Source organism: Narcine bancroftii, chromosome 1 (assembly GCF_036971445.1).
Source record: "Narcine bancroftii isolate sNarBan1 chromosome 1, sNarBan1.hap1, whole genome shotgun sequence".
Taxonomy (NCBI): domain Eukaryota; kingdom Metazoa; phylum Chordata; class Chondrichthyes; order Torpediniformes; family Narcinidae; genus Narcine; species Narcine bancroftii.
The window spans coordinates 491448513-491472645 of NC_091469.1; the positions used below are offsets into that span (position 1 = coordinate 491448513).

The 24133-nt window shown below is 43.1% G+C and overlaps 1 protein-coding gene across 3 annotated transcripts in view; it reads right to left on the reverse strand.

The window, feature by feature from the left end:
- The window catches only part of ppp1r16a (protein phosphatase 1, regulatory subunit 16A), a 143139-nt gene that overhangs the window by 116549 nt on the left and 2457 nt on the right, over positions 1-24133 (reverse strand). The window contains exon 1 of one of the 3 annotated variants that reach the window (XM_069915138.1): positions 12302-12433. The exons of 1 other annotated variant lie outside the window; for it this stretch is intronic. The gene's annotated coding sequence lies outside the window, so the exon portion shown is untranslated. Of the gene's footprint in view, positions 1-3655; positions 3852-12301; positions 12434-24133 lie in introns of those variants that run through there. One more of the 3 variants, XM_069915139.1, reaches the window with a different exon arrangement.

Consider the following 24133-nt stretch of genomic DNA (forward strand, 5'->3'; position numbering starts at 1 on the left):
GGGAGAAGTTATGTTCTGGAACGATGAGAAATACAATAAATACGAGGTTACGTATGATACAATATAACTGGATACACAGGCTATATATTACACCTCAAAAGTTAAATAAATGGGACCCAACAGTATCTGACAAATGTTTTCGCTGTAAAAAGGAAATGGGAACAACAATTCAAGCAATCTGGACACGTGAGAAAGTGAAAAAATTTTGGGAAGATCTAAACCAGATATTAAATAAAATCACAAAAAGCAATATACCAAAAAACCCAGAGATCTTTCTCCTAAGTAACAAAAAAATCAAAGAATTTGGACTTGATTTGGATGGTGCACAAAAAAGATTTGTTAGGATAGCCCTAGCTGTAGCAAAAAAACATATTATGTCAGCCTGGAAATTAGAAGATAACTTGAGAATACAACAATGGTATATAGAAATGAATAAATATATTCCATTAGAAAAAAATAACATATAATTTAAGAAATAATATTACAATATTTGAACAAATATGGGAGCCATACATGAAACACAATAGAGAAAACCTACCGGGGACATCTACCACCTAAAATGACAGAAGGAGAAGAGAATGAAAAGAACTGACTCAGTGGAATTTCTTGTTTATTTTTATTGAGTGACAACATTGTTTGACGGGTTTAATGTATCTTAGATTCTGAACTTTAAATGAATGGGAGGGGAGGTAGGCAGGGTGGGAGGGGAGGTAGGGAGGGTGGGAGGGGAGGTAGGGAGGGTGGGAGGGGAGGTAGGGAGGGTGGGATGGGAAGAGGGAGGGGGGGGAATGACACTGTATATATTTTGAAAAGGAAAATGTATGTATCTTGATCAATGTGGTTTATAGTGTGAAAAATAATTTTTTTTTTTAAAAAGTGGCGTCACAGGGTTGCAAAGAGAACTTTTGGAATAATGACCTTCATAAATTAAAGAATTGAGTACAGGAGTTGGGTTGTTATGGTAAACTTGTACAAGACATTGGTGAGGCCAAATGTGGAGAATTGTGTGCAGTTATGGTCAGCGAACTACAGGAAAGATATCAATAAGATAGAAAGAGGGCAGAGAAGATTTATTGGGATGTTGCTGGGACTTCAGGAACTGAGTTTCAGGGAAAGGTTGAACAGGTTACGATTTTTTTCCCTGGAGCGTAGCAGAACGAGGGGAGATTTGATAAGGTTTTTAAAATTATGAGGGGTACAGACAGAGTAAATGTAGATAGGCTTTTTCCATTGAGGGTAGATGAGATCCAAACCAGAGGATATGGGTTAAGGGTGAAAGGGGAAAGGTTTAGGGGAGAACATGAGGGGGATCTTCTTCACACAGAGAGTGTGGAACGAGCTGCCAGTTGAAGTAGCGAATGTGGGTTCAATTGTAACATTTAAGTTATTTCAACAAGTCCTCTTGTGGTAATCGAGCCTTGGGCAAGTCTTTTAACAAAATCTTCAGCCTGAATATAAATGGTGAAGTAGACATTATGCTGATCTGGCAGATCAAATACTTTCAATGTAGTCAGGTATCACAGTATGCATCTGTAACCTTGATTATATAAAGCTTTTTTACCGGATTAAACTCTTTCCTTCTCTTCAAAAGAGTTTGATTCAAATCTGGGTTAAAAAAAAGACCTTATCACCCTCGTAGTTCAAAGGTCCATGTTCTTTAGCTCTTCTCATTGCCAAACCAAGCATCTTCTCTCTATCTTGATAATTTAGAAATCTGATCAGCATGGACTGAGATCTCAGATTTGGTCCCAGTTTTGGTCAGCGAGCTCAATCAAAATCCTCTTTTCGACATTTTCTCGTCCAAATACTTTGGGTATCCAATCTTAGAAAACGAATTACATCTTGGCCTTCTTTGCCTCCAGACATTCCAATAATTTTAAGATTATTCCTTCCACTATAATTTTCCAAAATATTGACCTTCTCCAATAATATTTCCTTCACAGAAACCAATGCAGTAACAGAATCCTCATTAACATTTATTCTTTCTGCAAAACTTCTTCACAGTCATCTTGAGTTCTTTCTTCTAATTTATCAACCCTTTGTGAAACGTTATTTATTGATTTGGTCAAGTCAATTTTAGCTTGTTGCATTTCTCCAGTTAAAAATTTAAAATTATTTTCCATTGCATTTGCAAGTTAATCAATTTTAGTCTCAATTTTATCCATTTTTTTCTTAAAAAAACTTTGCCTTGCCTTTAAATTCTTCTTGTTCTGTGCTTTATCTTCCTCTTCACTTGGAGAATCATTAGAATGATCTTCTATACCAGGTAGGTCGTCTTCTTCTTCCACAACTGGAGCACTGGACTGGCCCTTTAAAAAGGGTGAAGATTTTTATCCTTCTATTTTTTCATCCACGTCGCGCACGCGCAGTGCAGACAAACTTTTCCTGACGGTGCCATCTTTGCAGAGAGCTGCAGGGACGACTCCGTGAGACGGTCCCTCTCCAGTGGCTCCAGGAGAAACTCCGGCGGCCAGCTTCGCTGAGAAGGTAGGGCCAGGTTCTTTCTCTTCCTCAGTTCACGTTTTTTCTTTTCGGAGTAGTTTTTAGTTTTTTTCTTTTCTCAGTGGCATTTTATTCTCATTTGTTGACTCTTTAGATGATCTTTAAAATAACTTTAATAATAAAGACTTTACTTAATTAGTACTTTATGAAATTAAAATCCCCAGGAGTTGCAAGGGTGCGCTGTGTTCCCTATGTCATCACGTGACGTCCTCCCAATTATAACATTTAAGAAGAATTTGGACAGGTACATGGATGAGAGGGATATGAACTAGGTCCAGGTCAGTGGGACAGGGCAGAAAAATCGATTGACTCAGACAAGAAGGGTTTATTTTTGTGCTATAATGTTTTGTGGTTCTAATGTACCATGATGCTCTGTTACATACACTTTTGAACTCCTAGCTGCCAGCCCATTGCGATACACTGCCCAAATCCAGTGGGCTTGGGGTAACCAGCTCCAATCCCTGGCCTGCTCAAGTGGGGAGGCGGAGGGATCACTGACGCTGATCTCCGCAACATCATTCATAGGATCCCCATCCTAATTCGACCTGACCTGTGAACTCCAGGCCATTTCAGTAAGTCTAGAACATCAGTGGGGTTCGCGTCAAACTCAATTTCATATCCTGATTGGCACAAGTGAACTGAACGATTTTGAACCCATTGTGAAACTGGGGTTAACATTCCAGATCCATTCATTTAAATCCCACCTGTGGCCACTGGGCAGATTCTGTGTCCAGATCCCTGGAGGTTGGCCCACAAACCACCAAGTCAGCACAGATCCAGTGATCTAGTGCTGGAATCGACAGTGTCATTGGAAACTCTCCCAGCAACCACTTCAGGGAACCTCGACATCAAACACTCCACATTGCAGGACGGCGTCAGGCAGAAAGGGGGAGCCGCTCATTTCTGAATCTGTTAAAGCTTTCACAAGGATGAAGGGCAGTGGTCAGTTATGATAGATCACCCCAGACAGATCACAAAATTCCATCAGGCCAGTGTGCCAGCAGTAGGCTTTGGAACGACAACAGAATGAACCTCACACCAGCACAACTATTAGTTGTGGAGCACATACTCCATTCAAACTGCTCTTCCACAGAAACCCTACTCTTCACCTCCCTCCCATGAGGAAAAGATTCACGCGTGTGAGGTCACTCACCCACAGATTCAAGAACAATTTTGTTCCTGCTGTTATCAGATGCCTTCATCGACTAAAGTTTGGTATTCAATGCCATCATCCTCTGAGAACTGATCAGCAAGCTCCAAGACCTGGGACTCAACAACCCCCCTCACCTCCAGACCACAATCAGTGAGGATTGGTAAGAATCTGTCCTCCACAATCTCCATCAGTTCAGGAACAGCTGCTCCCCTTCCGCCATCATACTCCTCAACAACAAACTCAATCAAGGGCTCATTTAAGGGCTCTGATTTTGCACATTATCTCTTATTGAAGATTTGTTTTCTGAATTGCACAGTTTGTTTGCACTTAGTTACATTTCTCTCTTTTATATTTGTATCTTTTCAAGGACAGTTTTTTGCACTGCTGGTAAGTAGAAATTCTGCCTGGCTCACAGGAACAAGGCATCTTGTATGTATTCTGACAATAAATCTGGATGAAGCCCACATATGTAAAATAATGCTCTGCACCAACTGATTTTGACCCTGCACTCTACACTGTGCCTCACTTACTGTACTATGTATAAGATGTCTAACTGGACTGCTTGTGAAACACACTTGGTCACTACATTTGGATGTGACCTAAACTGGAACTATATTCTCCTCACTGTGTTGGATAGAGTTACTGGATGGCACTCAAAACAAACCTCTTCACTGTACTTGGTGCACATGACACGTCATGGAAACTTGATCTTAAGCTTTCTAACCAATCCGGACTTGGTAAGAATTCCTGCGCTACCATGTGCAGGAAATTCCAGAGGGTCCACCACTCTCTGGCTAAAAACTTTCCTCGGTTTCTCTTTTTAAAAATTCCAGGGGGTCCACCACTCTCTGGCTAAAGACTTTCCTCGGTTTCTCTTTTTAAAAATTCCAGACGGTCCACCACTCTCTGGCTAAAGACTTTCCTCGGTTTCTCTTTTTAAAAATTCCAGACGGTCCACCACTCTCTGGCTAAAGACTTTCCTCGGTTTCTCTTTTTAAAAATTCCAGACGGTCCACCACTCTCTGGCTAAAGACTTTCCTCGGTTTCTCTTTTTAAAAATTCCAGGGGGTCCACCACTCTCTGGCTAAAGACTTTCCTCGGTTTCTCTTTTTAAAAATTCCAGAGGGTCCACCACTCTCTGGCTAAAGACTTTCCTCGGTTTCTGTTTTTAAAAATTCCAGTGGTCCACCATCCATCTTGGCTTGGCTTCGCAGATGAAGATTTATGGAGGGGTAAAGTCCACATCAGCTGCAGGCTTGTTTGTGGCTGACAAGTCCGATGTGGGACAGGCAGACACGGTTGCAGCGGTTGGAAGGGAAAATTGGTGGGTTGGGGTTGGGTGTTGGGTTTTTCCTCCTTTGTCTTTTGACAGTGAGGTGGGCTCTGCAGTCTTCTTCAAAGGAGGTTGCTACCCGCCGAACTGTGAGGCGCCAAGATGCACGGTTTGAGGCGATATCAGCCCACTGGCAGTGGTCAATGTGGCAGGCACCAAGAGCTTTCTTTATGCAGTCCTTGTACTTCTTCTTTGGTGCACCTCTGTCTCGGTGGCCAGTGGAGAGCTCGCCATATAACACGATCTTGGGAAGGCGATGGTCCTCCATTCTGGAGACGTGACCTACCCAGCACAGTTGGATCTTCAGCAGCGTGGATTCGATGTTGTCGGCCTCTGCCATCTCGAGTACTTCGATGTTGGAGATGAAGTCGCTCCAATGAATGTTGAGGATGGAGCGGAGACAATACTGGTGGAAGCGTTCTAGGAGCCGTAGGTGATGCCGGTAAAGGACCCATGATTCAGAGCCGAATAGGTGTGTGGGTATGACAACGGCTCTGTATACACTAATCTTGGTGAGATTTTTCAATTGGTTGTTTTTCCAGACTCTGTGTAGTCTTCCAAAGGCGCTATTTGCCTTGGCGAGTCTGTTGTCTATCTCGTTGTCTATCCTTGCATCCGATGAAATGGTGCAGCCGAGATAGGTAAACTGGTTGACCGTTTTGAGTTTTGTGTGCCCGATGGAGATGTGGGGGGGGCTGGTAGTCATGGTGGGGAGCTGGCTGATGGAGGACCTCCGTTTTCTTCAGGCTGACTTCCAGGCCAAACATTTTGGCAGTTTCCGCAAAAGGACGTCAAGTGCTGAAGAGCTGGCTCTGAATGGGCAACTAAAGCGGCATCGTCTGCAAAGAGTAGTTCACGGACAAGTTGCTCTTGTGTCTTGGTGTGAGCTTGCAGGCGCCTCAGATTGAAGAGACCGCCATCCGTGCGGTACCGGATGTAAACAGCGTTTTCATTGTTGAGGTCTTTCATGGCTTGGTTCAGCATCATGCTGAAGAAGATTGAAAAGAGGGTTGGTGCGAGAATGCAGCCTTGTTTCACGCCATTGTTAATGGTTCAGAGAGCTCATTGTTGTATCTGACCCGACCTTGTTGGTTTTCGTGCAGTTGGATAACCACGTTGAGGAACTTGGGGGTGCATCCGAGGCGCTCTAGTATTTGTCAAAGCCCTTTTCTACTCACGGTGTCGAAGGCTTTGGTGAGGTCAACAAAGGTGATGTAGAGTCCTTTGTTTTGTTCTCTGCACTTTTCTTGGAGCTGACTGAGGGCAAAGACCACTCTCTGGCTAAAGACTTTCCTCGGTTTCTTTGTTTTTAAAATATTCTTATAAAGTTTAACAAACAAGCATACATAAAAAATTGACAATTGCATAGTAATTCATTTGTATACAAGTAAACATACAGAAAAATATTTTTAAAAAGTATATAAACTACATGGGTGCATTTCAATCCTGACATCCCCTCTTGTTCTTGACTCCCCTACCATGGGAGCTTTGCCACATCTACTCCATCCAGTCCTTTCAACATTCAAAATACTTCTGTGATGTTTGCCCTCATTCTTCTGAACTTCAAGGAGTACAGTCCAAGAGCTTCAATTGATTCTAAACGAATCCAACATCAGCTTCCTCTCTCAAGCCAACACCCGAACATTGAGACTCTAGCTGCACTGGGCTGGCCACATTGCTTGTATGCTCTCCACCAAAATCGCAAAACAGACACTTTTCTGAGCTCTGTTGCAGGAAGAGAGTCTCAGGCAGATGGAAGAAAGATTCACCAATGGGCTCAAAGCCTTCCCACTGATGCTGGGAATCCCTGGACAGGACCACTCTGTGGAGGAGTAGTATTCAGGATGGAACTGAGAACCAGAGATCATGGGTCAGGAGCTTGTTAGTGGTGGAAGGAGAGGCCCACCTCACAATCCAGCCATTCTATCTCTTCATCAGCTACTACCTGCCCAACCTGTGGAAAAGGCTGTAGCTCCAACATGGCCTCATTAGGACTAGAATGGGAGTGAGTCAGTCTCAACCCCGAAGAGCTCGCCAAAAAGAACCAGTTCTAGGAAGTCTAAGACAGACTTACAATTTATTGTCAGAGTACATACTTGACATCACATACAACCCTGAGGTTCTTCTTCCTGCAGGCACGGCAGAATTACCACTTACTGGTATCCTGTAGTGCAAAATAAAAACTGTACACCACGTACACAAGTAAACAAACTGTGCAATACAGAGAGAAAAAAATAAAGTGCACAAGAGTCCTTAGATGAGCCCCTGACTGAGTTTGTCATTGAGGAGTCTGATGGTGGAGGGGGAGCAGCTGTTCCTGAACCTGGTGGTGTGAGTCTGGTGGCACCAATACCTCTTTCCTGATGGCAGCAGAGAGAACAGAATGTGTGCTGGGTAGCGTGGGTCTTTGATGGTTGCTGCAGCTCTCCAATGGCCACATTCCCTGTAGATGTTCTCAATGATGGGGAGGGTTTGGCCTTTGATGTCCTGGACTGGATCCATTACCTTTTGCAGGGCTTTATGGCTTGAGGTATTGGTGGCCCCATACCAGACCTCTGAAGAAATTTCCCAGGGTTTATGATGTCATACCAAACTTCTGCAAACTCCTGAGGAAGTAGAGGTGATGTCGGGCTTTCTTCACGAGGCCATTAGTATTTTAGGTCCAGGAGTGATCCCCCAAGATACTGAGTCCCAAGAATTTAAATCTCCTCACCCACTCCTCCTCTCATCTCCCAATGATCACTGGATCATACACCTCTGGCTTTCCCTTCCTGAAGTCAACAAGCAGCTCTTGGTGACATTGAGTGCGAGGTTGTTGTTGATGCATCATTCAGTCAAGTTTTCAATCTCCATCCTGTAGGCTGACTCATCACCCCTTTTTATACAACCCACAACCGTGAATTTGTTATTTTTGTACCAAGCCTCACAGTCATAGGTGTAAAGTGAGTAGAGCAGGAGGTAAGAACATGGTGCTCCGGTACTGATGGAAATTGTGGAGGGGAAGTTTTTACCAATCTTTACTAATTGTGAACTAAAGGTGAAGAAATCTAGGATCCAATTGCACAGTGGGATGTTGAGTCCCATGTCTTGCTAATCAGATAATTGCACTTGAAGAACATCCTATCAGCTCTAGAGTGACCAGTCAGAAAATTCAGCCCTTCTTTGCCCTGCTCATACAATTCATTTTACTTTTCTGGTTTTCAGCTTTCCACCTCGTCAACTGTGAGAAATGTGCAATTTCATCTTACACTTCCCTCTACACCCCCCTTGCCTGTGTTGTGGGCTGGTGGATCAAGCTATTAGGAAGGCAATGAGCCATATACGCTCTGTAGCTGAGGTGCACAGATCCCGATAAGGAGCAATTGCTGCAGATGAGGAAGGTAGACCATAATCATTGCTGAGAAAGGCTCTGCCCCACATCCTGCCTGGTTAGATCACTGTCTGGAATGAAGGGGCCAACACTCAGGACAAGAAAATACTCCAAAGGGCTGTTAACTTGGGTGGCACAGTTAGCACAACGCTGTTACAGCGCCAGTGATCGGCACGGTGGTTCGAATCTAGCACTGTCTGTAAGAAGTTTGTACATTCTCCCCGTGTCTGCTTGGGATTTCCACGGGGACCCCGGTTTCCTCTCACCCTCCAAAACGTACTGGGGATTGTAGGTCAATTGGGTGTGATTGGGTGGCATGGGCTTGTGGGCTGAAAGGGCCTGTTACTGTGCTCTATGTCTACATTTTTAAAATTTAAATTTTAAAAAAACTCAGCCTGCAACATCACAGGTGCCAGTCTTCACTCCATTAAGGATATCAACACGAAGAAAGCAGCCTTTATCCTCAAGGACCCCCACCACCCAGGCCATGAGCACTTAGCGGCAGAAGAACAGCTTCTTCCCCTCTGCCAGCAGGTTCCTGAATGAACCATGAACCCAAGACACTGACTTATTTTGACTTTTCTCTTGCACTATTTTTATTTATTTTTCTGTAAGCTGGTTTAGAATATATGCAATGAGCCGCAAAACAACAAATTTTGTGACTGGTTCATGACAATAAATTCTGATTCTGCTCTTTTCACTGTCTACACTGGGTTTCATTTGCACACTGCAAATAATGTGATCAAAAGCTGAATCTACCACTTCAGATAACAACATACTTTGAAAATAAGGATTAAAGCATCTGCTTATCACATTAAATTGCAAATTACTTAAATAGAGTGGACTAATCCAGCACACCTACTGACATTGCCAACGGATAAGACCGAACCTCGAATGCTGTGAATTTGTGGGGATAATCAAACCAATTACCGTCTCACCGCCGTTGGAGCGGCAGAGTTCTGCATCCCAGAACGCAATGCGAATAGCTCACTGCTCCACTCTTGGGAATGTGCTAAGTGTAATGCAAACAAGATCAGGTGTCTACACATAAACAGTTCACACTTGCGGTGTGGAAAACACTTCTGCTCTCCTGAGACAAAGGACAAGGCACATATTTTCCACAGCAAATTCTTTCCCAGAAGGAGCTGACTGCCTGGAGACTATCCTGAAGGGCTGTGGATGGAATATATTCTCTTTCCTGGGCCCGGATGGAAACTCCCCCTGCAGTAACACCAAGTTCTGGACAGATTTCCCTCACCACACAAGGCAGCAGGAGGTCACACACTCCTGGTTACTTCATCTCACCTGGCTGGATTCAAACCCAGGGGTCTTCACCCCCTAGCACCCCTTTCCAGGGACCCAGCCCCCAGGAACCCTCATCTCCCGGGATCTTCACTCCACCTAAATGGATTCACGCACAAAGGTCCCCTCCCTGGATGGATTCACCCCCCAGGGACCCTCACCCCAGTCTGGCTGGATTCACCCATGAGACGCTTACCCCAGATGGATTCACCCACTGGTACCCTCACCCTGGATCATCCCAGATGAATTACCCTGGTGGGACCCTCACCCTAGATGGATTCACCCTCAGAGACCCCTCACCCCAGATGGATTCACCCCCAGAGACCCCCAACCTGGATGGATTTACCCATAGAGACCCCTCCCCCTGGATGGATTCACCCAAAGAGACAGAGACCCCCACCCTGGATGGATTCACCCATGAGACCCCCACCTCCAATGGATTCGCCCATTGGTACCCTCACCCCAGATGGATTTCCCCTCACCCTGGATGGATTCACCCCCACAGACCTCACCCCAGATGCATTCAATCCCACAGATCCCCACTCTGAATGGATTCACCTGGCAGGACTCTCTCCCCAGATGGATTCACTCATAGGGATTCACACCCCCAGAGGATCCACACCCCCAGGGGCCCCCACCCCACTCCAGATGGATTCTCCCACAGAGACCCCCACCCTGGATGGATTCGCCCATAGGGACCCACACCCCCAGGGGCCATATCCCACTCCAGATGGATTCACCCACAGAGACTTTAACCCGGATGGATTCACCTGTTGGGATCCTCACCCCCATCTCATAATGGATTCCCCCGCAGAGACCCCCACCCCAGATGTATTCACTTGACGGGATCCCAGATGAATTCACCCTGCTGGGACCCTCGCACCCACCCTAGATGGATTTATGCCAGCAGGACACTCGCCCCTTAAGGTGAGTGCAGTTCAGTAGACTAGCCTGCTTATCCTCCCAGTCTCTAGCTGCTCTTCCACGACAGCCGCCCGTTCATTTTCACTGAGTCACCCCCCCCAACCTAACTTCCCACCATCCGCCTCCAAACCCGAGCAGCACCAGCAAACCTCCTCCAAGATAAAGGTTCCATTTTTGTCACATAATACTAAATTTAGAATGTAACACATATGAAGTTCTTTAACATTTGTCTACTGTAAGGCAAATAGAGAGTTGCCACTTTGTCCAGAGTCGCTCACAGAAACTTACAGGACCTGGTGTTCCTAGGCAGTCTCCCCTCCAAGTATTGACCAGGCCTGAGCCTGGTTAGCTTCCAAGATCAGAAAATCTCAGGCATATTCAGGCTATTAGGGATCAATTCCCCTCCAGTTCAGCTGTGACTAGTGTTTTTCTTGTTTGGGTCACATGTCCTCAGAGATCTCAAGGACCAACACCAAGAAGCCCTCCATCCTACAACCTATCTTTAGCTGAGTGCTCAAAGTTCAGATTTATTGCCAGTGTACATACATGACATCACATACAACCCTACAGAATTACCACTAAAAACTGTACTCAAGCAAAGGCGCAGTACATATACAAAAGGGAAAAATGCAAAGAAAGAAAGAATTGTTTAAAAAACTGCTGTGCAATTACAGAAAAAAAATATTCAGCAATAGATAATGAGCAAAGAACGAGTCCTTAAATGAGTCTCTGGTTGGGTTTGTCATTGAGGAGTCTGATGGGGGAGGGTTAGCAGCCTTTCCTGAACCTGGTGGGGCGAGTCTTGTGGTACCGAGACCTCCTTGCTGAGACCAGAGCGTGTGTGCTGGGTGGAGTGGATCCTTGATGATTGCTGCTGCCCTCCGACGGCAGCGTTCCCCGTAGACGTTCTCGATGGTGGGGAGGGTTTCATACGTGATGTCCTGTGCTGGGTCCACTACCTTTTGCAGGGCTCAAAGGCATTGGAGTCCCCCTACCAGGCTGTGATGCAGCCAGTCAGCACACTTTCCACTACATCTCTGTGGGTTTGCCAAGTTTTCAATGCCATACCTAACTAAGTAGAGGCACTGGAACGCTTTCTTCACGGTCCTGTCCTCCTGGTTCCACCCTCACTAGTGCATGGCACAACCTTTGAGGTCCTAATTTCCTAGATAACTCAAAGACATTGGCCTTAAACAAATATGACCTCACTGCCACTCTGACTAGCAGTGCCGAGTATTCAGCTCCACATTTAGCAGCCCAGCTTGCTGACCACTTGCTTGCACCTCCCGACACACATATTTGTTGCTGGGAATAGCCCAGTCAAACACTCGTTTCCCCCGTCTGTCTAGGTTTTGCCACTGCATTCCTTTAAGCATACAGGTATCATCAGTCTCAGAGATTTCAAGGCTTCTGCAGGCAAGGTACTTGTGAGGTCTGGTCAAAGTTGCGAATTTAGGAAATGACCAAAGCCAGTTTGCTCAGCGAAGAGTAGTGTTCTCATGGTGTTTCTTCCTTCCCAGCACAGTTTGATGAGGAATGACTACTGGCCACAACTCGCCAATGTTTCCAAATCCTAGACTCTTGGCACCTTTGTGCAGATTCCTAGTCAGACTGGTGTAAACAGTCAAAGAAAGCACTCCCACACCTCACACTCTGCAGGGAAAATATTTCGCCCTTCTCCTCCTGCAATACCAGAAGTTAAACAGGAGCCTCCTACCTGGAGGGTGAAGAAGGTGGCTGTGGGATGAGCTCTGTTCATCCACCGCTGGATTTCAGGAAGGAAGTGACAGCGCGTCACTCATTTCTGCATAGAATGTCTGCCACAATCTTTGATTCCCTGCTCATGTGAACAGAAGGGTGTGGTCCTAACTTGTAATCATTGACCCTGAAATATTGTATGACTCAAAGCAAAATCAGTTCCTGTAAATACAAATGCTCAGTTAACTTACTGTGAAAACTGCAAGGTAAAAATGTTAAAAGGAAAAATTCAAAAGACATACAATGCTGGCAATCTGAAGCAAAAAGGGAAGGTGCTGAAAACTCTTGGCATGTCAGGCAGTGTCTGTGAAGAGAGGAACGGCTAAAACCCTTTCCATAGCTCATCTTCCATCTGGGCACCCTCCAACCAGATGCCATTAATATCGACTTTTCTGGTTTCTGTTAAAACAACCCCCTTTCTTCTCCCCCCATCTCCTTTTCTCTAGTTCTCTCTCTGCCCCCTCTCCCACCACTTTTCACAGAGACAAAATCAATTCTCATCTTTCCTCTTATCATATCCAATGAACACCTTTGGTTTGTTGGTCTGGACTCCTCCCCGCCCCCATTCCCCCTCCCTCACGCCTGCCTGCTTTTAGCTTATACTATGAAAGGCTCAGGCCCGAAACGTCGGGAATGTATCTACCTCCTGTGTACGCTGTGAGACCTGCTGAGTTCCTCCAGCCTCTTTATGTTTTTACTACAATCACAGCGTCTGCAGACATCTCTTCCCACAGATGCTGCCTGATCTGCTGAGTGTTTTCAGCACCACCTGTTTTTGTTGCTCATTTTTGGAATCTGCCAATTTTTGATTTGCTGGTCTTTGACTGAGAAAACTTTCCCCTGAGCAAACTTTCCCCTGAGCAAACTTTCCTCTGCTCCCCAGCAGGATAGCAAACTTTCCCCTTTTGCAATAGACACCCTTAGTGGTTTCTCATTCCCTAGTGTTATGGGCTCAGAGGACCCCAAAACCCAGCAGCACTAGAAATTCACCAAGACAAATGGTTACTTCAACAGAAGTTACTTTTAATTTTATTTAAACGTAAAAACAGGATCACACTTTAACGTATCACTATTAACTTAACCCCCTTCTCATTCTAAGCGCACGTGTATGTAATATGTGTGCAAGTTCAGAAAAGTTCTTTGATTCACAGTCTAATCTCACTTCTCACTCCTCCAAGTTCACTGGTTGCAGGCAATTCTTAGACTGTGCACAGAATTTAACATTTATGAATTTTCACCAGGCTTTGGTGCTTGAAAGGTAAATGGTTACTGCTCAGGAAGGTTCTTGTTGGTTTTCAGAGAGAGATTTGTTGCTCGTTGGACACAAACTGATTCCTTCCGATCAGCCACTTCAGTGTCTTGCCAAAGAAACTTGTCCCATTAGGGTTTTCCAGATGATAATCTCTTTCTTTCAGGTCACCAGAGTTCCTTTTCTGTTCCCTTTATCTCAGGTGAAACATTCTACAGCCAGTCCTCTCCTCTTGTATGGACCACAAGGGCTTTGAACAGGCTGAACTCAGAACTAACAACCCGTCTTCAAAATGGGGTTTCAAATAAGCTTCCAAAAGTCACTGCAGAAAACCAGCAGTCTCTCTCTCTCTGTCACACTTAGAGAAGAAACCTGCTTGATTCTATCTGTTTGCAAAACCACATGAACTTCCGAGAGCAGAACACTCCACCAAAACAGCTTGCTGACTCCAAAAATCAATTCATGAGAGATCTCATCTGTTTCCTGAGATGGGCCCTTCCATTTGCACCTCATTGTGAAAATTTCCAGCACAGGAGTTAGGTGCCACCTGATGCATAACTCTTGCATTTTAAAATGAGATGTTTTGAAGTGTTTGTATCTGTTTGTGACCTACACTAAAAAAAACCCAGTTTATCTCCCAAAAACATATCTATACATAATATAAAATATTACATAATCTGTCACACGAGATCCCTCGATTAGATGCTGATCAAAACATTTCCACAGCTACAAATCATCCCACATGGGTTTCACCCTCATCCCTTCAGACACACACAGCAACGAAGATCTGTTCAAAGTACCCATGTTTCTCTGAGCAGTGTTTGCATTGCAACCCGAGAGCCATGTGTTGTGTTGGGCATCAGCACATGCGGGTTCTTGACCTTTCCCTGCAACAACTCCGCTGTGCTCCACACTACAATTTTATTCCTTGCAGGATCTGGTGCTGAAGAAGGGCTCAGGGCCAAACTTCAGTTCTGTATTTTTACCTCCAATGAGCACTGCAAGACCGGCTGAGTTTCTCCAGCATTTCTGTGTGTTTTAACTCCAATCACATGGGGACAAGAGAAATTGGCCACACAGTGGTGGGACAGCTGAAACACAAAATCTATCCTGAGTTGTACCGCACAGATAGAGCACTTCAGACCGCAGTGTCTATGCTGACCACCCCCCCTCACCCCCCGTTACCCCAAAGCCTATCTATACTAATTGCTTTTGCCTGCATTAGGGATTCATTCCATATCTCTCTCTGCCTGGTTCATTCAAACATCTGTCCAGATACCTCGCAAGTTTAGCTCCCGTCTCTACCACCTCCTCTGGCAGCTCAACCCAGATAACCAAGTGCTGTGTGAAACATTCACCCCTCAGATCCCCTTGAAACCTCTTCCCTCCCACCTGAAACCCTCGGTTTTAGACACTCCCACTATGGGGAACAGACGCCACCTACCTACCCTTTCTGGATCTCTCAATTTTATCTAGCTGTATCATGTCACCTCTCAACCTCCTTCATTCCAGGGAAAACAGAGCAGCCTTTCCAATATCTCATAAAATATACAGGGCCTTCAGCCCACGATGTTGTGCTGACCTATATAAACCTACTCAAAAATCTAATCCTTCCCTACTTCACATCCATAAACTATGAGCCTGTCTAAGAGTCCTTTAAATTCCCCTAATGTTTCAGCCTTCTCCACCATCCCTAGCAAGGCATTCCAGGCACTCATGACTGTGTATTAAAAAAAACTAACCCCTGACATATCCCCTAAACTTCCTCCCCTCACCTTGTAGAGATGCCCTCAAGTGTTTGCTACTCACACCCTAGGAAAAAGGTGCTGGCTGTCTACCCTATTGATGCCAACAAGGCAGCTCAAACACCCTGGCATGGGAACAAGTGATAGGAAGCGGACAGAGTACCAGAAATGGGGAAAAAAAAACTTGTTGTGAAGGAGAAGCAGAGGAGACAGCCCGACAGGATGGTGAGCACGGAAGTGGTCCGGTGAGGGGCTCAGCAGCTAAAGGGCCCTACAGAACAGTCACCTCATCACAGGAAGGATGTGGAAGCTATGGAGAGGGGGCAGAGGAGATTTGCCAGGATGCTGCCTGGATTGGAAAACGTCAAAAGAGGCAAGGTGAGCAGAGCTGGGACCTTTCTCTTTGGAGTGAAGAAGGATCAGAGGAGACTTAATAGAGGTCAATAAGGTTACAAAAGGCATAGATAGGGTGGACAGTTAGCACATTTTTCCCAGGGCTGGAATAGCAAACACAGAGGACATGAGCGCAAAGTGAAGGGAAGGAAGATCAGGGGAGACGTCCAGGGGTAAGTTGTTCTTGTTTTACACACAGAGTTGTGGGTGCCTGAAATGCCTTGCCAGGGATAGTGGTGGAGGCTGAAACATTAGGGGCATTTAAGAGACTCTTAGACATGCACATGGACTGAAGCAAAAGAGGGTTATGGGGTAGGGAGGGTTTAGTGTTTTTTAAGGAATATATGGGTCAACACAATATCGAGGGCCAAAGGGCCTGTACTGCGCTGTAATGATCTATGCCTCTCAGAATTTTGTGGGCCTCTGTGGTTTCCTCTCATCCTTCTTCACTCCAAAGAGAAAAGCCCAAAATGTCCTTGTAATTCCAAGCCCTCCAATCCAAGCAACATTTTTGTTACTTTTTCCTGCACCTTCTCAAGTCAAATCACATCTTTGCTGGCGACCAGAATGCACACAATATTATGGCTAGGAAGTGAAGCAGACAGACAAGAGGAATTTGGAGAAAACAAAGCTGCTAGAGGAACTCAGTAGGTTGACTGCGTCAGTGGGAGAGAAAGAATGGCCAACATTTCGGATCAGAATTCTTTACCGAGAAGCAAGGAAATCAGATATATGTATGCAGTCAGACGAGAGTGTGGCTCCAGCTCCACTCAATCTGATTCCAGAGATGAGGGGGTTGACCTATGAGGAGAGATTGCATTGTCTAGGACTGTACTTGCTGGAATTTAGAGGAATGAGAGAGGATCTTAGAGAAACGTATAAAATTATGAAAGGCATCAATAAGTTAGGGGTAGGTAAGTTGTTCCCATTGGTGGAGGAAACTAGAACTAGGGGACATAGCCTCAAGTTCAGGGTATTATGTTTAGGCCGGAGATGAGGAGAAACTGCTTTTACCAGAAGGTGATACGTCTGGAATTCACTGCCCATTGAAGCAGTGCAGGTGACCTCAGTAAATATATTTAAGACAAGGTTGGATAGATTTTTACACAGAAGTTGATTTAGGGATATGGGGAAAAGGCAGATAAGCGGAGATGAACCTGTCATCAGATCAGTCAGGATCACACTGAATGGTGGAGTAAGCTCGAAGGGCCGGATGGCCGACTCTTGCTCCCATTTCTTTTTTTTGGATATTTTATTTAAAATTTTCTCCATACATGTGTGATGGAGTATTTGGAGGTGGTTTGGGAGGAATTGTTAGAGCAGCTTGTACACACACATTGTAAAACACAAAATATTTACAGGACTTTCACAGAATGCTTTTTGCAGGAGGCAACAAAGTATTGACAGCAGCTTGCCTGGGAGAGCATGTGATCTTTGCAGGCAGAGACAGAACATTTTTGCTCTCAGAGAGGAAGGGTGTGAAACAGAGAGAGGAATCACAGAAATCAGTTCCAGAAGGACAAGCTGGCAAACTTTGTAAGGCTGCCTGGTCAAAGGAGGAGATTGGAGGTCTGAAAGGTGACCTGAAAGAAAGAGGATCATCTGGAGAACCCTGCTGGCAAGTTTCATCAGCAAGACTGATTGAGAAGGAATCAGTTGCAGATGTCCTAGAAAAGGAATCTCTCTCTGAAGACCAGCAAGAACCCTCCTGAGTGGTAACCATTTGCCTGTTAAGCACCAAAGCCTGCTGAACTTTGTTAATGCTAACTTCCGTGCACAGTACAAGAATTGCCTACAACCAGTGAGGTTGGACTGTGAACCAAAGAACTTTTCTAATCTTAAATATACATTGCACATACCCGTGCTTAGTATTAGAGGGGGGATTAAGTAGTTAGGTAGGTTAAGTAAGTAGGTTAAGTATTAAGTTAGAGTTTAATTCTGTTTTACTACTTTTGTTTAAGTGACCCTGTGTGTGGTGCATATCTATTTCTGCTGGTTTTTAGGGTCTTCTGGACTCTGTAATACACGTAGTAGTCAAAGATTAATATAACACAAATTGCGAAAGGAAAACAAACTAAAAACTACATACATGATGGTATATATCTCCACCCATCAAAAAAAAATTCCCGCTCAACCCCCCCCACCCTCAAAATAGTTAATATAAAGATATAATGTAGTTATATAAAATAAAATAAAAAATAGAATGAAATTTTCAGGATTGCAGAGGGATGCCATCTAACACATATATTTAAAGAGTTATTTAATACAATTCAAAGGAGATTCTCATAGGTCCAGAGGCAGTGGAAGCACAACATTACAAATTTAAACCTAATGTTTGAGTATACAGGTGCCAAATTTGTAAAAATGTAGCATATTTATTTCTCAAATTATATGTAATTTCTTCCAAAGGAGTATAACATTGAATTTCTACATTCCATGTTGCCATCCCCAAATGTCCATCTGATTTCCAAGTAACTGCAATAGATTTCCTTGTCACTACAAATGCAACTTTTAAAAAATATTTTATTTATAGATTTAAAGCCAAAATAATTTTTTTCATTTTACATATATATAATTCAAATCCCAATAAATGTGGTACTAAAAAAAGAGAAAAGAAAAAAAAAGAAATATAGATCTACCTAGACCCTCCCTACATCCCATACTACCCCCTACAAAGAAAGGAAGTTTTATTACTATAATATTTCATAATATAGAGAGACGTTAGAAGAAATAAAATATCAAAAATTCAATTAAATATTTAAACCCACCTTTTGTAAATATTGGCACCATATTTTCAAAAATATATTTATCTTGTAAATTATATGTTATTTTCTTGTGGAATACAGTTCCGAACACCAGCATGCCATCTTTCCATTCCCAAATTTATATCTGATTTCCAAGATATGGCTATGCACCTTCTAGCTATCACTAATGCAATTTGCACAAATTTAATTAGATAAACATTGTTTTGATTTAAACAATTCCTTTAGCATTTCCTAAAAGAAATAACAATGGAGCCTATGGGAATTTAATCTCTGTTATTTGTTCTAAAAAATTACCTATTTTCAACCAAAAAGATCTTACTTTAGGATATTGCCAAGTAGAATACAGAAAAGTACCAACTTCTTGTTTCCATCTAAAACATAAATCCGAGTAAATCTGATTCAATTTCTTTATCTTTTGAGGTGTCAGATATAACTGGTGAATAAAATTGTATTGAACTTGTCTGTATCTCACATGTATTATACTTTTCATAATTTCTTTAGAAACGTCAGTCCATTTTTGTATATTCAAATCTACTTCCTATCTTTGCCTTGATTTATGAATTCCTAATTTCTTAGTTTTCTTTTGTAATAATTTGTACATTACTAAAATAAAATTTCTTTATATTCCCATTACATAACAATGTTTCTGGAGACAATTTCAAATCTTGATCAAATGTTTCTCGCAAAAAATTACTAAGTTAATAATAACATAATCTAGTATTTTCAGATATATTAAATTTTTCCTCATTCTTTTTAACGTAATAAATTTTCCTCCCTCAAAACAATCCTCAATTTTATTAATACCATGCTGTTGCCAAATCTTCAGATATCAATTCCCCATAGAAAAAGGAATAAATATATTGTGAAATAGCGGTATTTTCCTGGACAACCAACCAGATCCTCCTTTTCCTTATCAGCTTTATTCCATAATACCAATAAGTTTTAAAATAAGTTTCCTTATTTGCTATTAACATTCTCCCATTCCATTTGTAAATAAAATCTTGAGGGTTTGTTTCCTTTTTTTAACTAAGTTTTATACTTACCCAAGAAGGAATTTTTTCTGAGTCATACATTGTATTAATAAGCCGCAGTTGAGCAGCTAATGCAACTTCAACAAATTCCAATTGATATAATGACGGTTTTAATTTAGGTCTTGTTCCTTCAATATTTCCTAATAAAAATGTGATAGAATATGTGATAGATGTATTTGGGAGATAAATTGGTAAAATTAGAGTGGGTTACATACATACACACACTTTAAAACAGATCTTATTTGAAATATTGAAAAATTCATATTCAGTAACTTTACAGAAACTATGAAGAATGCTGTGCACATTTCACAAGTAGGTGGTAATTGTAATGACGTTATTAAAGCAACAAGCAGGAGATGCGCTAGCTGTTAAAAAGCTCTTTGCAAGGGTTTTGACAGAGTGCACAGAAAGGTCACTCCTGGGTTTTTGTTTACCTAAAGACAACAGCTTGACCAAGAAGATTAACTCCTATTGTTTGCAGGAGAAGGTCAGGGCTTTCTGGCAGTTGGGGGGAGAGAGAGAGAGAGAGAGAGAGAGAGAGAGAGAGAGAGAGAGAGAGAGAGAGAGAGAGAGAGAGAGAGAGCACAGAGAGAGAGAGAGAGAGAGAGCACAGAGAGAGAGAGAGAGCACAGAGAGAGTGAGAGAGAGAGCACAGAGAGAGAGAGAGTCATCTGGAGAACCCTGATGGGGCAGGTTTCATCAGCAAGACATTGAGGTGACAAATGGTGGTACCTCAGTTGTGGAAATCCTGGAACAACAAATCTCTCTCTCTGCAAACCCTACGAAAACCTTCCTGAGCGGTAAACATTTACCTTTTGAGCACCAAAGCCTGGTGAACTTTATACATGTTAAATTCTGTGCACAGTATAAGAATTGCCTGCAACCAGTGAACTTGGAGGAATGAGAAGTGAGATTGAACTGTGAACCAAAGAACTTTTCTTAAATTTACACACACACATCACATACACGTGCTTAGAATTAGAAGGGGGTTAAGTTGGGTAGTTAAGTTAATAGAGATAAGTTAAAGTGTGATTCTGTTTTCATGTTTAAAGATAATTAAAAGCAACTTTTGTTTAAGTAACTATTTGTCTTGGTGAATATCTATTGCTGCTGGGTTTTGGGGTCCTTTGGGCTCGTAACAAATGAATCTGGATTTTGCAAAAATATACCACCTGTAACTTGTTTAAAAAAAATTCCCTAAATCCACCCAAAAAGGTCTTAACTTGGGACAAGACCAAGCTGAATATAAAAAAAAATTCCTACATCCTCACCACAGCTAAATCATTGATCTGATAAGTCTGATTTCAATCTATTCAATTTTTGTGATGCTAGAGATAACTGATGTAAAAAATTATACTGAACTAATCTATACCTTACATTAATAGTGTTAGTCATAGAATCTCTGCAAAGATCTGCCCACCTTTGCTCGTTAATTATGATATTTAAATCTAATTCCCACCTCTGTCAAGGTTTATGAACTCCATGTTCAGGAGTTCCTAAACTTCTTAACAGTTCTTCTCCTAATAAAAATTTCTACTTCACCAGGTAGCAACATGATTGGTCCCAACCTGTCCCTCAAATTTGCTCTCAATTGGAAATAACAAAAATGGGTATTTTGGATTATTCTGTATATATTTCTCAATTGTTCAAATGTCATTAATTGACCCTTTTCATAACAATCTTCAACATTTATAATCCCCTTTCAAAACCAAATATCTAAAAATTGATCTTTTGAAAAAGATATAAGAATTTTGAATTCAAGGTCCTCTTGCACCGATTTAATCATTTATTTTATTCTAGATAAAATCAAATGCTTCAACGATGGGGTTCCTTTTTCACCATCAGTTTTGCATCCTACTTGTATATGAATTCTGCTTTTCTCGCTCCTATTTTATTCAATTTTATTTTTAACCCATGCTAGTTTTTCATCTCTTTCAAAAAAGAGGTAGGAAATTTCATTTGTGCCGCTTGATAATAATTTTTGAAATTAGGAAGCAGGAAGTCTCCCAATTCATATTTCAATGTTTCTAAGGAAATGCTAGACATTTTACCGTTCCAGAGGAATTTCATTACATATTTGTTCAATTCTTGAAAAAAATTGAGTTATTAAAATAGGTAATGTTTGAAAAAGATATTGTATTCTTGGAAATACATTCAATTTAATACAATTAACTCTTCCCACTTATGTTATAGGTAAATTGATCCATTTTTAAAAATCTTCAACCTTTTTAAGCAATGATAAATAATTAAATTCATATAAATTTTTCAAATTATTATCTATATGAATCGCAAAATATTTAATACCATCTTTTGGTCATTTAAACTGAGTATCCCTTTGGCATGGGAACAAGGAATAGGAAGTGGACAGACTTGCACAGGGGACCAGAAACAGGAATAACACTCCTTGTGGAGAAGGAGAAGCAGAGGAGAGGCAACCCTACAGGGTGGTGACCAGTGAGGGGCTCAGCGGCCGAGGGACCCACACAAGCTGTGGGCAACTTGGGGTCTGGGGACTCCTACAGGCTGCTGGAGACTGGCTCATGGGAACCAGGTGTCAGACCTTGGATTCGAGAAGATGCTGAGGGCAAGAAGGGCTCCCAAGAGGCCTTGGGTGCTGAGGGCTTCCTGATCACATCGGGAGGTTTGGATCTGGAACTCGGGTGGCTGATGAATTAAACAGGAGTCTGTGCGGCTGCAGAGGCTGCGGGAGCGCTGGAGGCGAATCAATGAACATTCAGTGGCTTTGAAGGGACTCTCTTTTGCTTCTCTTTCTCTTGTACTGTAAGCAACACTAATGCACTCTTTACAGTGGGCAAAAGTTAACGTATATTACTTTTTTAATGTGTTAATAAAAGGAACCTTGAACCTTGTAACAAACCCTGGCCTTAGCTGCCTCACTTGTGCCCAACCACAGAGAAAGAATGAAACAGCCATGCACACACACACAGATTGGTGCACAGTTCTGGCCACTGAAAACATTCTTGTGCCAGAACCACTGGGCTGCAGGAGTTCTCCCTGTTGCCGACATAACCATAACCCTATAACCATTTACAGAGCGGAAACAGGCCATGTTGGCCTTTCGAGTCCGCACCGGTTCACTTGTATATTTTCTTGCCGGTCATCCTTCTTTCCCAGCAGGAAATCCAGAAGTTCTGACAACAAAGGGCATCATTGAGAAGCTTTTGGCTTCATCATCCCCTGCATTCACCAACTCCAAAATGGTTTTCGGTTCAAGGTTTTGAGGCATCACAACAGCCTGTCCAAGGACATTTTAACTGTTTAGGGTATGCGGCGTCTCTCGTTTTACAAACACACACAGCTATCTGTCCCTGCTCAGGTTTCGCAGTGATGAGGTGCCACTGGCAAGGCTGGCAAGGAGCTGAACACATGCTGGAATACAGATTAAAAAAACACCATGCTACAAATTCCTTCTCTTCCAGTATTTACACAATTCCCATTTGAATCCGGACTGGAGGGCAGTCCCACTCTCCGCGTTTTAAAAAAAACCTCTGCCAATCACCTCCATCCTGGTTACCAGGAAACCAGGTCTGCTGCCTATGGAACAGAGACTCCAGCATTTCACTGTGTGCCTGCTTTAGGTGGGTGGGTTAAGGGCATGCATTCTCAATGGCCGCATGTCTCCATAAGGTCCTCCGTCTTGCCTGCAGGAGTACACGTCTCCCACTAGCCACGCTCACCTCGTTTGCATTCAGCAAACTGCATAGTGTTAAACGAAAGATGGAGAATCAGGACTCGCAATCTATAATCAGAGGATGATAAGCAGCCATTCGGTCCATCAAGTCTGTCCCAGTCCCCACTCTTTACATTCTCTCATGCCTTGTTGCCTTTCTCTCTGCCACCTTAATGAAACGTTGGTTCTGTATCTTTATCTGCTCTATAAAGGACCCTGTTTGACCTGCTGAGTTTCTTCAGCGTTGTGTTTTCACTCATGCCTACCCAATTCCCTTAAGGTGACAGCTGGTTCTGTTTGCACCACACTCCAGGTCACAACCTTCCCCTCAGACTCTTCTCCCCCAAACCCCCTACTTCTGTTGCCCATCACTTTAAATCTGCATCGAGGTCCTTGGCTCATCGGTAATAGGACAGCTTCCTGCTATTCACCGTGCCTACATCAGTAATGAACCTGCGCCCCACGTATTAACCAACATGATAACATGCGGTGGACAGTGAAGGTCGTCTCAGGTTTCAGCAGGGATCTGGATTGACTGGGAAAGTGGGCGTGGGCGGGCAAGAGGATGGCAGATAGATTTTACAAAGTGTTTCCATTATTGGATCTTAATACTACATTTAGAATGAAACATTCACGAAATTCTTTAACTTTGTCTACCATAAGGCAGAGAATCGCCTCTTAGTCCAGCGCCCCGCATAAAATGAGGCCCCAGTGAGGAATGAACTAACGACCCCTGGTTTACAAGACCAGTGCTCTACCCACTATGCTACCAGAGCCTCTTGTTAAACCCAGGCAGGGCCCTGGGGAGTGAGTTGACCAGTGAGACCTTGGAACATGGGCCAAGGTATTTTTTAAAATTCATTCGAGGGATGTGGGATCCACAGGCTGAGCCAATGTTTAATTCCCCTTGAGCTGAA